The sequence below is a fragment of the Peromyscus eremicus genome, chromosome 1 (genome assembly GCF_949786415.1).
Source record: "Peromyscus eremicus chromosome 1, PerEre_H2_v1, whole genome shotgun sequence".
Classification (NCBI taxonomy): Eukaryota; Metazoa; Chordata; class Mammalia; order Rodentia; family Cricetidae; genus Peromyscus; species Peromyscus eremicus.
In genome coordinates this window covers 99,103,850-99,120,237 of record NC_081416.1, presented here as the reverse complement: position 1 = coordinate 99,120,237, position 16,388 = coordinate 99,103,850, and the positions used below count along the sequence as shown (strand labels likewise).

Genomic DNA, 16,388 nt, shown 5'->3' with positions numbered 1-16,388 from the left:
TCTTTCTCTCTCTTTCTTTCTTTCTTTCTTTCTTTCTTTCTTTCTTTCTTTCTTTCTTTCTTTCTTTCTTTCTTTCTTTCTTTCTTTTTTAAATTTAGAAGAGGGGACTTGTAGCTGTAAGTTTCTTCAGTCCTACCTGGCCCCAAGACGAATCTCTCCCATCCGTGTGTCCCGCAGCCACTTGGTCCCAAATAAACATTTAGAGACTTACATTATTTACAAACTGTATGACCTATGGGTCAGGCTTCTTGTTAGCTAGCTCTTATAACTTAACCCATTTCTATTAATCTGTATGTTGCCACATGGCTGTGGCGTTACCGGTCTGCTGGCATCTTATTGCTCCTTGGGCCATGGGCTGGCATCTCCCTCAACTCCATCCTTCTTCATCTTGTCTTTAGTTTGAATGTACCACCTAACCTTATCCTGCCCTGCCATAGGCCAATGTAGCTTTATTTATCAATCAATCAGAGCAACACATATTCATAGTGTGCAGAAAGACATCCCACAGCGGATTAGGGGCTGGAGAGATAACTCAGTGGTTAAGAGGACGTAGGTTTGGTTCCCAGCATCCATATGGCAGCTTACAACCATCTGTAACACCAGCCCCAGGTGATCTGATACCCTGTTCTGACTGTCTCGGGCTCTAAGAACTCACGTGGTGCACATACATGCAGGCAAAACACTTAAATGCATAAAATAAAAATAACTCAAGCTGGGCGGTGGTGGCACACGCCTTTAATCCCAGCACTTGGGAGGCAGAGACAGGCGGATCTCTGTGAGTTCGAGGCCAGCCTGGGCTACCAAGTGAGTTCCAGGAAAAGGCGCAAAGCTACACAGAGAAACCCTGTCTCGAAAAACCAAAAAAAAAAACAAAAACAAAAAAACAAAAAAACAAAAAAACAAACAAAAAAAACTCAAAAAAGAGGGAACCATAACACTTCCTAGGAAACATCTGTGTGAGTGTTTGTGCTATACTCCCCACCTATAAAGTCTTGACATGCAGGATTCCATTTTGCTTATGAACTTTTCTAGCACTTAGTGTAGTTAGTTGGCACATTGTAAGTGCTTAACACTGAGTGTGTGAAAAATGAAGGATACTTTCTTCTGTCTGGGATGTTAGATGTTGCCATTTAGAGTAGAAATTGATACAATGTTACTCTTCATTTAAGAAATGTACTAAAAATGTGTCTTTTGGGAGGTTTGGAGAGATGGCTTATCAGTTAAAAGCACTGGTTCTATTTCCAGCACCCCGATGGTGCCTTACAACCTTGTAATTCTAATCAGGGGATCTGATGCCATTTTCTGACCTTTGAGGACACCAGGCACACAGGAAATATACATACATACATGCAGGCATAAGTCTCATGTATGTAAAACTGTCTTTTTACCCAAAACTGAAACAACAGTTGTTCCTATAGTATAAATTACTCCTTAATATTCTTTAAAGATTTATTTTAATTGTGTGTGTATACATACATTCACGTGTGTGTACATGAATGTGGGTGCCCATGGAGGTCAGAGGTGTTGGGTTCCCTGGAGCTGGAGTGACAGGTGGGTTGCCACCTGATGTGGGTGCTGGGAATTGAACTCAGGTCCTCTTGAAGAACATTACTTGCTCTTAACCACAGAGCCACCTCTCCAACCCAAAGATGATGCTTTTGTTGGTGTTTGTTTATTTTATTTTTGTTTTTTTACGAGACAGAGTTTCTCTGTGTAGCCTTGGCAGTCCTGGAACTCTCTCTGTCGACCAGGCTGGCCTTAAACTCACAGAGATATGCTTGCTCTGCCTTCTGAATGCTGGGATTAAAGATGTGCACCACCACCGCCCAGCTTAATATTCTCATACATTAATCATTTTAATAAAATTTACATTTATTATTTAAATTAAAAAATTTATTATATGTGTGTCTGTGTATGGATGATGGATGTGGATATGGAAATCAGAGGACAACTTTCAGGAGTCAAGTTCTTTCATTCCATAGTGGCTTGGTTAGGGTTTTTTGTTTGTTTGTTTTGTTTTTTTGTCAACTTGACAAAAGCTAGAGTCATTGGGAACCTCAGTTGACAAAATGCCACACCAGACTGGCCTGTGGGCAAGCTTGTGGGGCATTTTCTTGAGTAATGATTGATGTGGGAGGGTCCAGCTCACTGTGGGTGGTGCCATTCTGGGCACGTGGTCCTGGGGTTTATTAGAAAGTAGGCTGAGCAAGCTGTGGGGAACAAGCCAGTAAGCAGCACCCCTCTATGGCTTCTGCTTCAGTTTCTGCCTTGAGATCCTGCCCTGACTTCCCTTAGCAATAGAATATGGCCTGAGAGTTATAAGCAGAAAAAAACACTTTCTTCTATAAATTGCTTTTGGTCACTGAGATTTATCCTAGCAATAGAATCCCTAACTAGGACACTTGGGTTCCATGGATCAAACTCAGGTTGTCAGGCTTGTACAGCGAATGCTTTTACCTGGTAAACCATCGTGCCTGACCCAAACTTTGATTTAAATAACTTGAAAATATTTCTTTTAGGATCCAATTCTGTTATTTATATTATAAATCACCTTTTTTTAAAATCACCAATTTTTAAAACACTAAATAAAATTTAACAGAATTAAGTTCTTAATATTCATAAAACTAATAAAAATGAATCAAACATTGACTCGACACTTTGTTTTATAATGAAGTGTTAATAAAAATGTTGTTTATTCAAGTAAGTATTCTTTTTACCAGCTTAAACATAATTCAGTGAGTTATTAAGTAAGTGTGAGCACGTGGTTTCTTAAGCTAATATTTGAGGGTAGATAGAAATTGATTATCTTCGAAGGGTTTATAATCAAGTAGTATAAATACATATCTAAATGACTATAGTATGAGACAAAATGTAGTTTCTTGGTCAGAATTTTATGCTAGCAACATGGCAAGTCATGAGAAGCAATTTGTACTAGTAATGATCAGGACAGAAAGACCCTGTGACTATTACAGGGTTAATTACTATGGGAACATGGTACACCTATTCATGTACATTGAGGCCTTCTGGACCATTTGGTCAGTTCCTTACCTGAAACCTCTTAGATATTTTTAGATTTTTATGCTTTAGAAATTTTAACTTTTGAAAGTGGAATTCTGACTGGGTAGTGGTGGCTTCCACATCTTATTCCCGACACTGGAGGCAGAGGCAGGCAGATCTCTGTGAGTTTGAGGTCCGCCTGGTCTACGGAGTTCTGAGACAGCTAGGACTACACAAAGATACCCTATCTTGAAAAACAAAACAAACAAAAAAGTGAAATTCTGGAGAATAAAAAAATGCCAGGCAGTGGTGGCCCATGCCTTTAATCCCAGCACTCAGGAGGCAGAGGCAGGCCGATCTCTGTGAGTTCGAGGCCAGTCTGGTCTACAGAGTTCCAGAGCAGGTTCTAAAGTTACACAGAGAAATCCTGTCTCGAAAAACCAACCAACCAACCAAACAAACAAATAAATAAGTAAATAAATAAGTAAAATAAAATTAAGTTAAATTAAAAAAAGTTTTCTAAGTTGAAAATATAGCCTGATGAAGAATATGGTTTGGTTATCAGTTGTGTTATTGGCTTTGCAGCTTCAGACTTTAACTACCCTATGCTTCAGTTTACAGTCTATAAGATAGGATAATAATAAGAATGCCACGTGGAATTATATTTCTTGTTAAGTATGCTTTCTCATGAATAGATACTTTGTAACAGAATAAATGCCTGGTGACCGATAAGATGAACCAGAACATTGCCTGTGTGTGTATACATAAAAACTTCACTTGTGGAGGAGTGAAATTAGAACCATCTTGAAAACAGCAGCAGGAATGACTGGGAATTTGGTTTTTTGAGACAGGGTTTCTCTGTGTAGCTTTGTGTCTTTCCTGGAACTCGCTTTATAGAACAGGCTGGCTTTGAACTCACGGAGATGCACCTGGCTCTGCCTCTCAAGTGCTGGGATTAAAGACGTGTGCCACCACCACCCGGCCAGGAATTTTTTTAAAGCAGGTTTAAATTTATTTTATTTTTATTTGAGGCAAAGTTTTGCTTTTATCTCAGGCTGGTCTTCAACTCAAGATTCTCACACCTTGGCCCCTTGAGTGCTGGAATTACAATTGTGTACCATTGCACTTAGGTAGAGTAAGTTTTAAATTGGGAGTTTAAATCTGTGTCCAGAGTTCTAGGTAACTGGATCTTTGCTTTCAAAACCCCTCACCCCCAGAATACTGTGTTTTTTTCTTTGTTTTATTTTTTTAATCTTTGCTGTTGGTGACATCTTTGTATCTCTGCATTGGTAATTCAGAGCATTTGAATGTTTTTCTGAATTAAATTTGGCACATTCCAGATTTTTTAAAATGTATACAAATATTTTGTATTCTATTCTTCAACTGATACATTATAGGAGGTAAGGTGTGAATATACTTTGTTGTCTTTTGAGTATTTCTATCTAGCAAAGTTGAAAGAATATTATAATTATAGTTAATGCTCAGATACCTTCCATACAAACCATAACATGTAGTATATTTGCTTTATTCTATGTTTAGCCATTTATTGATCCTTCTAGTATCAAATATTCATCTTGGTTTTGGTACATTTCAAACTAAATTTTGGCGATCTGGACATAGCTCAGACATGCTCCTTGTCCACTCCTATCTAGCTGTGTTGCACAGGCTGGCTGTGGATCCCTGTTCACAAGGAATTCTCATCTGTCAGCCTCCCAGGTAGTTGAAACTAAAGGCTCACACCACTGTGCCTGGCCCCCTTTTTATTTCATTCATTGGGTGTTCTAATACTTTCACTTTTCTCTTGGAATGCTTTATTTTAATTTTAAGCTGCTTTCACCAGGGCTAGTTCTATTACTATGCCTTCTCATTAATTACATTTATTTATTTTTTCTGAGTTGAACTTTTTTTTTTAATTTAGAGGTGCTTTGCTGTGGGATGGGAGAAATGGCTCAGCTAGTAAAGGCACCTGTTGCATGATAACCTGTTTGATCCCTGGGACCCACATGGTAGAAGTAGAGAACTCTGATTTCCACATATGCTCCATGTTACACATGTATGAATACATAAAATAATTTTTCAAAAAAAAAAAAAGTGATTGGGGCTGGAGAGATGGCTCAGTGTTTAAGAGTACTTACTGTTCTTTCAGAAGACCCTGATTCAATTCCCAGCATCCACTTAGTAACTCACAACTATTTACAGCTCCAGTTACAGGAGATCTGACATCCTCTTCTGGCCTCCACAGGAACCAGTCACATACATGATGCACAGACATACATGCAGGCAAAACATTAATATACTAAAAGAATAAAATTATTTCTTTAAAAAAAACGGATTAAAGATACTTGGCTAAGGATGTAGCTCAGTGGTTAGAGTACTTACCTTGTGTGAAGCCCTGGGGTCCATGTCATCACCTAAATAAGTAAACAAAATATAAAATGAAAAACATGTTTCATAATCATTTCAATAACTTTCTTGAGTATTTTGTGGCTTAAAGTTAACACTTTGTACTTGTGGTTTTTAGTATTTAAGGATATGATTTCTAAAGTTTTGTTTTTGTTGGCAAATTCCTCCATATCATTAGACATCAGAAGTATTGTTTGCTTTGAAAGTACTTGGAAGACTTCAGCTAGGGTAGAAATTCATCATGGGGAGGGGTCATGTTTCACTTCTGTCAGGCCACAGTTTATGAAGGGCAGAACCCAAGTACTTGTTGATATATCAATTCTGTGATATAAGTGATCAAAATATTCTAGCACTATTGTTTTGAAGTTGAAAATTTAAAAACATCACAGCTTGTATTTGTTAACAACTTTTAAGAATTTCTATTCACTGTGTATATTGTAAGAGAATTTTTTAAAATCATAGGAAATTATTTAAGAGGTCTTTAACAGTGTGAGGCTGTTCCCAGAATAGCAGGATATCCTTTCATTTTCTAGGTTTTGCATTTGTAATTTATAAAAGACTGTAATGACGTACTCTGGACATACTTTTTCACAAAAGAATTTTATTTTAAAATAATTGAATTAGATAGCCATTGATGAATTTACATATTAAGATTAGGTTATAAGTAGTAAGTAAAATCCAATACCAATACAGCAGTATCTTCTGTACCGTTTAATTGTTGATGCTTTTTTTTCTTTTGTGGGAGAGTCGAGCAGTTTTATTCAGAGGTTTGAAATTGGGGATGGGTTGAAGCAGTACACGTGATCTGATGTCCTCAGCAGGTTAGATCTTCCTGATCTCCTCATTCTTCTTCTTTTTTTTTTTCTAAGTGGTTATTTTATTTATGATTTTGTTAGACAGACATTTTGCTATGTAGCCCATGTTGGCATTGAATTTACACTGTAGGCCAAGCTGGTTTCATAGGGCACTATAGTCATTAGCTTCTAGAGTGCTAAGATTGTACTACACCCAGCTGATTATTACTTCTTAATATAAATGTCAGGTATCATTTGAAAAACTTGAATAAAGATGATGTGGTCATCTGAGACAATAGGAGTACCACAAGATTGAGGTCAGTCTGGGCTGCAAGTTTGAGATTCTGTCTCAGACTAATAGACAAAAACAAGTGCTGAATGAACAGTAGGCAAAAATCACATCAGGAGTTCTTTTTTTCTGCTCTACACACATGTACTTCTATAGTTGGAACACCTTTTGTGGGGATTTTTTTTTTAGATTTATTTATTTCATTTTAAGTGTATGTATGCATGTTTTGCTTGAATGTATGTATGTTCACCGTGTGCATGCTTGGTGCCCATGGAGGTTGGGAGAGGGCATCAGATTCCTGGAACTGGAGTTTTGGATGGTTGTTAGCTGCCATGTGGGTGCTAGGAACCAAATGTAGGTCCTCTGCAAAAGTAACAGTTGTTCCTAACCACTGTACTGTCTCTTTAGCTTCTCTATGTGTATTTTTTGTTTCTTCCTGATTTAGTATTCATTCCCTTGTCTGTATCAAACCTTACTTTGATTCTTTTAGAATCAGAAATAGAGAAATAGAGATTTTAGGATGCCAGGAGACAGAGGCCATGTGAGGTTTTATTTCATTGTTGTTTAGTTTTTTAAAGACAGGGTTTCAGTATAGAGCAGTGCTGGCCTCGTATGCATGATATGTTCCTCGAACTACTGATTCTCCTGTCTGTCTCCCAGGTGCTGGGATTATGGGTGTGTACTGCTGGGCTTTATTTTAAATACTTAATTCTGGACATAGGGCCTTACACATGCTGAAAATAATGAAGAGCATACTTTATGTGTTTATGACAACTGATCAATGATACTGGAGACCAATCCATAGAACTAACAAATCTCATAAAGCTTTTAGAAAAACTTAAAACACAATGATAAAATGACAATTCCTTTAGTACATGTGTGGTTTTAACATGAGGTTGTAAAATCTTTTCAGCTTTACTGCCGCCAAACATAACTCCAAACTGTATAAGAAACGAAACCGACAACTGTGGTTTAGAGTTTAGGTTCTGTACAGCAGTATACACCGACAGTACAGCCGCAAGGACAGGAACCAGAAGGGTCAAGAGCTTGAGGACAGCCTGGGCAGTCAGACCCTAAGAGCAGAGGTTGGGGACGATCTATGTATTATGTGTCTGTTTAAAGATTATTTCTAGTCTTATCTTACAAATTTGGCAGAACATTTTCAATATTTTTCTCATCAAAAGAATATCCATATATAGGAAATTATAAATAGTTGATCTATCTTTTTAACTGAGAGATAATTTATCCCCATGTTGAATATACTGTTAGGAGTGGTTACTAATAAAAGATTAACACGGGGCTGTTGAATGGCTCAGTAGTTAAGAGGGGAGATGGCTCAGTCAGTAAAGGCTTTGCTGTGTAAACAGCGACCTGAGTTCAATTCCCAGAATTCACTTTTGCCAGGCAGTGGTGGTGCACACCTTTAATCCCAGCACTTAGGAGGCAGAGACAGGCGGATTTCTGTGAGTTCAAAGCCAGCCTGGTCTACAGAGTAAGTTCCAGGACAGGCTCCAAAGTTACGAAGAGAAACCCTGTCTTGGGGGCGGGGGAAGGGGGAAAACGAGAGAACCAGCTATTTCTCTAGAGGACCTGGGTTCAATTCCCAGCACCCATATGGCAGTTTACAAACTGTCTGTAACTCCAGTTCTAGGGGATCCACGGCACCAGGCATGCATGTGGCGCGCCCGTGTGTGTGTGTGTGTGTGTGTGTGTGTGCGCACGCGCACACACACACGTATATGTATATGTGGCAAAATACCCATACACATAAAATTAAAAAAAAAAAAATATATATATATATTTAAATTAGCACCTGGAGAGAGAGCTCAGAAGTTAAAAGCACTGGATGTTCTTCCAGAGGTCCCAGCAACCACATGGTGACTCAAAACCATCTATAGATGCCCTCTTCTGACATTAAGGTATACATGCAGATAGAGTACTTGTATACATAAAATAAATTTTAAAAAAGGATTAGCACTAATTCTGAAAACAACTGCTTCATTGCTTAATTTGGGGGAATAAAAAGTTTAGCAATTAATATCTTGAGCTTGCTTTATTTTATCCCCTCCCTCCAGTGGTGGGATTGTAGCCAACGTCTTGTGCATGCTAGCCAAGCATTTATTCTACTACTGAATCTCAATTCATAGCCCTCCTAAAATTACGATTTTTTTTATTAGAGGAAAGCACTAACAAAGTCCCCCAATACCATAAATTATGCAATTTCTCTCATGTGAGGAAATAACAGAGGTCAGCACACCTGGAGTGCAATGGATGAACCTTACACTGGGAAAACCACCTTTTTGACCACTTTATTTTCCCTGCCAAGTAAGTCTTTAACATGTCTTTTAAATCTATTCTTCAATTCTCAAAACATACTTGAGTCTAATATCCCTACACTAATGCTGTTAAAATACAATAACAGAGCCGGGCGGTGGTGGCGCACACCTTTAATCCCAGCACTCGGGAGGCAGAGCCAGGCGGATCTCTGTGAGTTCAAGGCCAGCCTGGGCTACCAAGTGAGTTCCAGGAAAGGCGCAAAGCTACACAGAGAAACCCTGTCTCAAAAAACCAAAAAAAAAAAATACAATAACAGTATACATTATAGCTACACAGCGCTGTTGTCAATCTAACCTAGATTAAATTAATATCAAGAACCATTTTATGTCATATTAAAAAATTAAAACTTATATACACTTTCACTTTAATGTGGTGTAGAAGTGATTCTAAATTGAAAACTGCAATTAATTTCATTCAGTTTTTTATTTAATATTGTAGAACAACATTTGTAGCAGTATTGTAACTCCCTATATTAATAGGTGTGCTGGTTAGTTCTGATTATCAACATGATGGGATTGACAGTCACTCAGAAGACAACCACTGAATCTGTATGTGAGGGTGTTTCTAGAGAAATTTCACTGAGGCAGGAAAACCAACCCTGAATGTGGGCAGCACCATCCTATCTGGGATCCAGGATTCAAGAAAAGAAAACTGAGCATTTGTGTTCATCTTTCTGTTGCCAAGTGTAGACACGTTGTGACAAGATGCCTCACATTCCCATCACCTGCCTTTTCTCAGAAACCAGGAGCCAAAAGAGTCTTTCTTTCTCAGTTGCTTTTGTTAGGTGTTTTGTTGCAGCAACAAGAAAAGTAATAGAACAGACAAGAAGACAGTTTCAGTAACAATATTAAACATTCTGCCCAATTCTTCTTTCCTACATCTATTTATTGAAACACAACCTGTCTATAAAATTAAAAAATTTTAAGCTCACAGTTAGATCTTTTAATACAATTTACTGAATAATTCACCTTATTAGGTTTTCCAAGGTATCCATTTACAAATTAGTGAGAGAGAATCCTTCAAAACAAACAGCTGTAGTATACAAGGGTAGCAAATTACGACCTTTGATTATTTTACTAAATCAAGTTTGGAGCACAGATATCTATTTTTTCCCCAACTGTCTATGGCTACTTTCACTATGGCAGAGATGGTTAATTTGGCAGAGACCATATGGCTTTCAAAGTATGAACAATTTACTGTTTGGTCCTGTGGGGGCAGGGGAGGGAGTTGACCAAGTTCTGCTGTGGATGGCTGAACATAATCCATTGGGATGACTTCTCATTGTTTTCCTTCCTCCAATTATTCATTAAAGTTAAGACAGAGGTAATTAAACACCTGACCTCACACTAAAGATGAGAAAAAGTCAGACTTGGCTGCTGAGTAGCCTTGTAGTTTTTCTGCCTTGTCTTGAGAACCCAGGGGAACTACTTCCTCAGATTTTAGTTCCTCAGATCATTTTGTTTGAGACAAGAGCTCACTATGTATAGCCCTGGTTAATCAGAAACTTGCTATATAGATCCAGACTGGCCTCCAACTCAGGGAATTCTGCAATTAAAGGCATGCACCACTAAGGCCGGATATCCCTGAGATCTTTATTAAGATATGAAGACAGAATTTTCCAAATCTCTAAACACCAAAAACCTTGGAGTCCTCAAAGTGGCCAAAATTGTACTGAAAAGTTCAGCAATAGCACTGACATCTTCTTGTTTGGCCCCACGTCTGACAGAGCCTTGCTTCAGATAGTAAAAGGCCTAAAATACATGTTTAGGGTGGAAAGTTGAGGAATTACAAGCAGAAAACCTCCACCCCTGTCTCAGCAACTATGACTTCCAAAGCAACCACATCTGGAAGCAAAATTAGTTGCTAATTTGCAGTCAGGGCCATGGCTGGCTACAGAGATTTGAGGTACCTGTTCTCCACTGTCATTTATTTCCACTTCTTCAACAAAAACACAGAGTGCTTTAAACTGATAATGTTGAAAATTCATTTTTTGGTTGCATATTCACTCAACATATTCGGATACCCAGTGTTGGTGGATTTTTTCTCTAGAGCAAGTGAAGTGTGTGTGTGTTTTAAAGATAGTATCTCAAAGAGCTCCTGTATAAGAAGTATGGAAACCCTAATATTTATATGTGAAGCATCAAATATCTGCTTCTATTGGTTTGGTAATTTAGTAGTTTTTAATTTAAATTTGTTTGTTTTGAACTTCTAAGTATTTTCTACATAAATGCTACTTTTGTTTCATGGTCAGGGCATCTCTGCAAGTAGCACAATGTGGTTATAACAGTCCTCTGCCAGTCATACTTTATGTGTAAAATAGTATGGCCTTTTGGTTTTCATGTTTTCAAAGCAGTTCCATTGTCACTGTTTCTTTCTTGCTGCCTCAGTAAGAGAACGTGTATTATTCCTTACCAAGGATGAGCAGACACAGTTTTTGCTTTGTATAGATATTAAAATGTAAAATTCCTTAATTGAAAAATTGATTTTTTTTGTTTTGTTTTTTACTCTTTTTCTCTTTGGGAGGGGGCCACCTAAATGCCCAGCCTTAGCTTGGCTTGTTTCTTGCTAGCTTCCCTTAAATTATCTCGTCTACCTTTTGCCTCTGGGCTTTTCCTGTTCTCTTACTTCTGTTTATCTTACTCTTACTCGCTGGCTTGCTGTGTAGCTGGCTGGCTGGCCCCTGGAGTCCTCCTCCTCCTCTGGCTACTTCTCTCTTCTCCCAGATTTCTCCTTCTATATAGTCTCTCTGCCTGTCAACCCTGCCTATTCTTTCTCCTGCCTCACTATTGGCCGTTCAGCACTTTATTAGACCATCAGGTGTTTTAGATAGGCACAGTAACACAGCTTCATAGAGTTAAACAAATGCAGCACAAACAAAAGTAACCCAGCTTAAAATAATACTCTACAACAAAAATTACAGATTTGATTAATATTTAGATGGTTAATAACATGACAAATTATGAAAATAAGTGATTACACTTTTTTAGATTGATTTATATTTTGATTGTTGTTGACAAACCAATCAAATTTAGATTGCTATAAAAGCTTCTATATGCCTCTCAATTTCTATGCTCATCTCTTATAAAACAAAGTATCAGTTTGAACTAGTCAGTGGTGGTGCACGCCTTTAATTCCAGCACTTGGGAGGTAGAGACACATGGATCTCTGTGAGTTTGAGGCCAGCCTGGTCTACAGAGTGAGTTCCAGGCAGCTAGGGCTATACAGAGAAACCCTGTCTTTAAAAAAACAAAAAACAAAAACAAAACAACAACAAAAAGTACCAGTTTGAGAACATTTGTTCTGATATAAGATATGCATGTGGTAGCTAAAGGAAGTGATATTTTGATTCATTTGTTATATAGAAGTTTCTAACCTTTGGTGAAATTAAATCATAGTATTCTTTTGCTTTGCTTGGAGCTTGTTGTGTTGCTTGGCCACATATCTGTGTATGAAGATGTAATACTCAAGAAATATAAAAGGGCTTTAAGGCAATTTGAAAATGTTCTGTTGTATTCCCATATGGATTGGAAAGACTTGCTTAAGGGCAATGATTAAAGTTAGTGTCTGTTTTATTTACTGGATAGAGAACAACATTATACTAAGTACTTGCATTTCTATTTTTGTTTTTTAAGCACTCCACTGTCTTCCCCTGAAAGGGACCTGTTTAAGAGCCTTCTGTTGTATTGGTAATAAATATTCATATATATCTGCAGATGGTCTCTCTAACTCATCTACCTTATTGTGTCATTTTCCCACCTATTTTCTGTATTACTGAATTGCTTTAGTTACTTTTATGGCTCTTTGGAGTAAGAAATGTTCTGAAGGTGATATGGTCCAACTCCGTTTGCATCCATTCTATTTTTTTCAACATAGAGAAGATTTTGACAAACTATCGCCATCTGGCGTGACACCTGCTTTTGTGAACAAAGTTTTATTATAAGCCAGACACACCTATTTACTTACATCTTACACGTTATCTATTTTTTTTTTTTTTTATAGTCAGTAGTTGCCACAGAGACCTGATCTGTAAAGGCAAAAATCTTTTTTTTTTTTTTTTTTTTTTTTTGAGACAGGGTTTCTCTGTGTCGCTTTGGAGCCTTTCTTAGAACTCACTCTGTAGACCAGGCTGGCCTCGAACTCACAGAGATCCACCTGCCTCTGCCTCCTGGGATTAAAGGCTTGTGCCACCACCACCTGGCTGTAAAGGCAAAAATCTTAACTGTCTAGTTTTTTGCAGAAAAGTTGCCACAGCTGAATAAAGGTGTGGTAACTTCTAACACAATTTGTTTACTGTTTCAGCAACTCTGAAAGCATTTTAGGGAATTTGAAGACTTTTATGTTTGTTTCTTCTTTCTACTGATCTATAACCTGTTCCTAGTCTTCCCATTCCCCAAATCAGTAGTTTATCCAGCTATCTCTCCTATGAAACCTAGTTTAAAACGGTTCACATATTCTGTTTCCAGTCATTATTCCACAGACATTGACATACAGATCAGAGCAATATATTCTTTTGGGTGTGATTGCCTCAAACTCTTCATGTTATTTTTTTTTTCCTGTCAAGTTTTACTGTGTTTTTCATGTAGAAGCACTCAGCTGTTATGACTGGTAATACAAACGGCATTACATTTTGATGACATTAGCGGCTATTGAGGTTAACCTGAAAGCACTGTGACTCTCACCTATCTTGCTATTCAGTCACCCTCTTTTATATTGAACCTATAGCAGGGCTTTTTCTCCTTTGAGATTCCATTGTGTTAAGCTTAGTACATTGTGCCAGTACTTTGAGAAGTTTTTGCATCCTGATTCTGTCATTGGCATATTTACTGTTCCTGTTTGCTTTTTGTCATGTGAGAATTTGATAGCAACGCGTTACTTCATCAGCACCTTACTGCCTTTGCATGGTCATAGTGAACACAATGAACTTGTTCTGGAAATTTCCCACAGAATTTATTGTAAATAGAATTATTGCTCTACAAATATTCCCAGCTTTTCTCTTGAGATAAAAATCCCTGCCTGAATGACTTTGGACTTGGGCTGATAGAGATAGAGGTAACAGTAGGCCATATCTGAAATGAGCTTTAAGAGGTACTGCAAATTTTTTCCAGTACTTTTGAACTATTATTTCTGTGAGAAGAATTGCCCCAGATAACTATTCCTCTTCAGAGAGGGTCCTGGGATAAAAGATGTTTAAAGTAGATCTGGACTTGAAGCAGAGGTGTTTTATAGCCAAACTGGCTCATGAGCAGAAAATTAGTACTGATTGTTGTAACTGATGGATTTTGGAGTTGTTATATAGCATTAATTTAGCAACATCTGCCCATTCACAGCAAAACAAATCACCTTGTTTTTGGATAATTATTTCTCAAATGCCTATGGCCTATAAATAACAAATTAAGCCACTACCAGATCGTCAGTAGTAGAGTGCATCTCTGGCATGTATAAGACCCTAGATTCAGTTACCATACCCTCCCCCATAAGAGGATAATGTTCAGATTCATTCTGTATCTGTTCCTATTAAACAGTATTTTTAACATTGATATTTTTCCCCAAACACAAAGACTTTAATCAACATCAAGTTCAGAATGAGGCTTTAAGTTACTCAACATTTATATCCATATTCTATTGATTTAAATTATTTAAAAGAATACTACAACAAACATTTGTCATGTTACAGTTGTACTTTCACTTTAGTAATCAGAAAATGGCATCCTTACGAGCAAAACATACCTGTTTAAAATTTTGATGAACATTAATAGGTTAATTTAAAAGGATTAAAAGATTTATTTTTATTTTATGGATATGGATGTTTTGTCTGCATGTATGTAAGTGTTCAACTTACCTGTCTGGTCCCCAAGGATGTCAGAAGGGGGCACTGGATCTCCCTAGAACTGCAGTTATAGACTCGTTGTGAGCCACAGTGCTGGGAACTGAATCCAGCCTCTTCAAGACCAGCCAATGGTCTTAAGCTTGAGCTATCTCTAGTGGCTTAAAAACTTCTAATAGATAAAAATTTAAAACTATCTTGCCAGTTTACTACTAATAAGCTATGAGGGTCTGGTATATATTATCTTTATTGGGAATAAATGTTGCTACTCATTAAATCTTAGGTCAAAGTGTGACAAAATGATGTCTAATTTTAAATTTCATGTCTCTGAATACTGGGGTTTGTGCATCTTCTCGTTTTTGTAGTTGTTTGGATAACTAGCTGTATTGACTGCATCCCCTTTTGTTTGTTTCATTTTGATGGACTGTTCATTTTTGAGACAGTTTCACTGAGTGTCCTAGGCTGGCCTTGAATTCAAGGACAGTCTTCTTGCCTTAGACTCCTAGCCTTGAGATCATAGGTTTGTAAGTCTTATATATGCTTCCCGTTTTTATCCTTTTAAAATCAAATCTTGTTCTCCATCTAACATCACTTCAGAGACCTTTTGAAAGTACTTGCAGGAATTCAGGCAGGAAACCTTTTAACTCCCATTGAGGTATTTCTGTGTATGTTTACAGCCCTCTTAGAAGAATCTCAGGACTTCCCCTCCTGTGTTTTCATCTTGCTTCTTCATGATCTGTGATGCTTGGAGAAGCAGTAAGCGGGTTTTTCTGATATTTTTGTAGGACTTTGAATTATATCTCAAATCTGGGCTGGTCACTCTATACTTGTTTAACTTGCTTGTGAAGTTTACAGCAGATTTCCTAACCCTGTGGCCATCAGTGATTTCAGATTAGCCAGTGCAGAACCATATTTCATCATCTACGGTCAGGAACTAGAGGGTGGTAACAGATCCTTTGACTTCATTCTGGCTTTTTATAAACAGATTAAAGAATGAAGTGATCATTTTATATATAATATGAGCCTAGTTTATTTTATATGTACTATTTTACTCACAAATCACCTAATTAGTGTATCTATTTCTAATTTGCTTTTCTTTTGGCAGTCCATGGGGGATTGTTGTTTGGCAAGCTTCTTGACACTGAGTTATATTTCCAGCTGTTTTCTTACTTTTTAAAATTTTTGAGATGGGATCTCACCAGATTGTCCAGGCTGACCTTGAACTTACCACTGTGTAGCACAGGTAGGTCTTAAGCTCTTTGTGATTCTCCTGCCTCACTCCGCCCCAAGTCCTTGGTTTTATAAGCCTGGCTTGTCTGCCTAATTTTAATATAATATTGCTAACATATACATACATACATACATACATACATATATGAACATATATGTATGTGTGTATATATACACACAAAATCTTGGATAATTTGAATCCTGTTTAAATAGATTAGTAGAATCATAGAATTAGTATTTTTTTTTTTTTTTTTTTTTTGGTTTTTCGAGACAGGTTTTCTCTGTGTAGCTTTGCGCCTTTCCTGGAACTCGCTTTGGAGACCAGGCTGGCCTCGAACTCACAGAGATCCGCCTGCCTCTGCCTCCCGAGTGCTGGGATTAAAGGCGTGCGCCACCACTGCCCGGCGAATTAGTATTTTTAATGGATATTAGGAATATTGTTTCTTAAGTTCTTATACATCTGTTTATTTTATTGTGTGTTTGTGTGTGAATGTTTATGTGGAAGTCAGGATAA

General features: G+C 37.5%; 1 protein-coding gene and 1 non-coding gene across 2 annotated transcripts in view; one reads left to right on the top strand and one right to left on the bottom strand.

Annotated features, from left to right (window-relative positions):
• Fchsd2 (FCH and double SH3 domains 2) overlaps positions 1 to 16,388 on the top strand; it is a 212,099-nt gene that overhangs the window by 47,728 nt on the left and 147,983 nt on the right. The gene's annotated exons all lie outside the window — the stretch shown is intronic.
• LOC131903142 (U1 spliceosomal RNA) lies at positions 8,658 to 8,816 on the bottom strand. Its single transcript, XR_009377396.1, has one exon. It is a non-coding gene; the product is annotated as a U1 spliceosomal RNA (small nuclear RNA).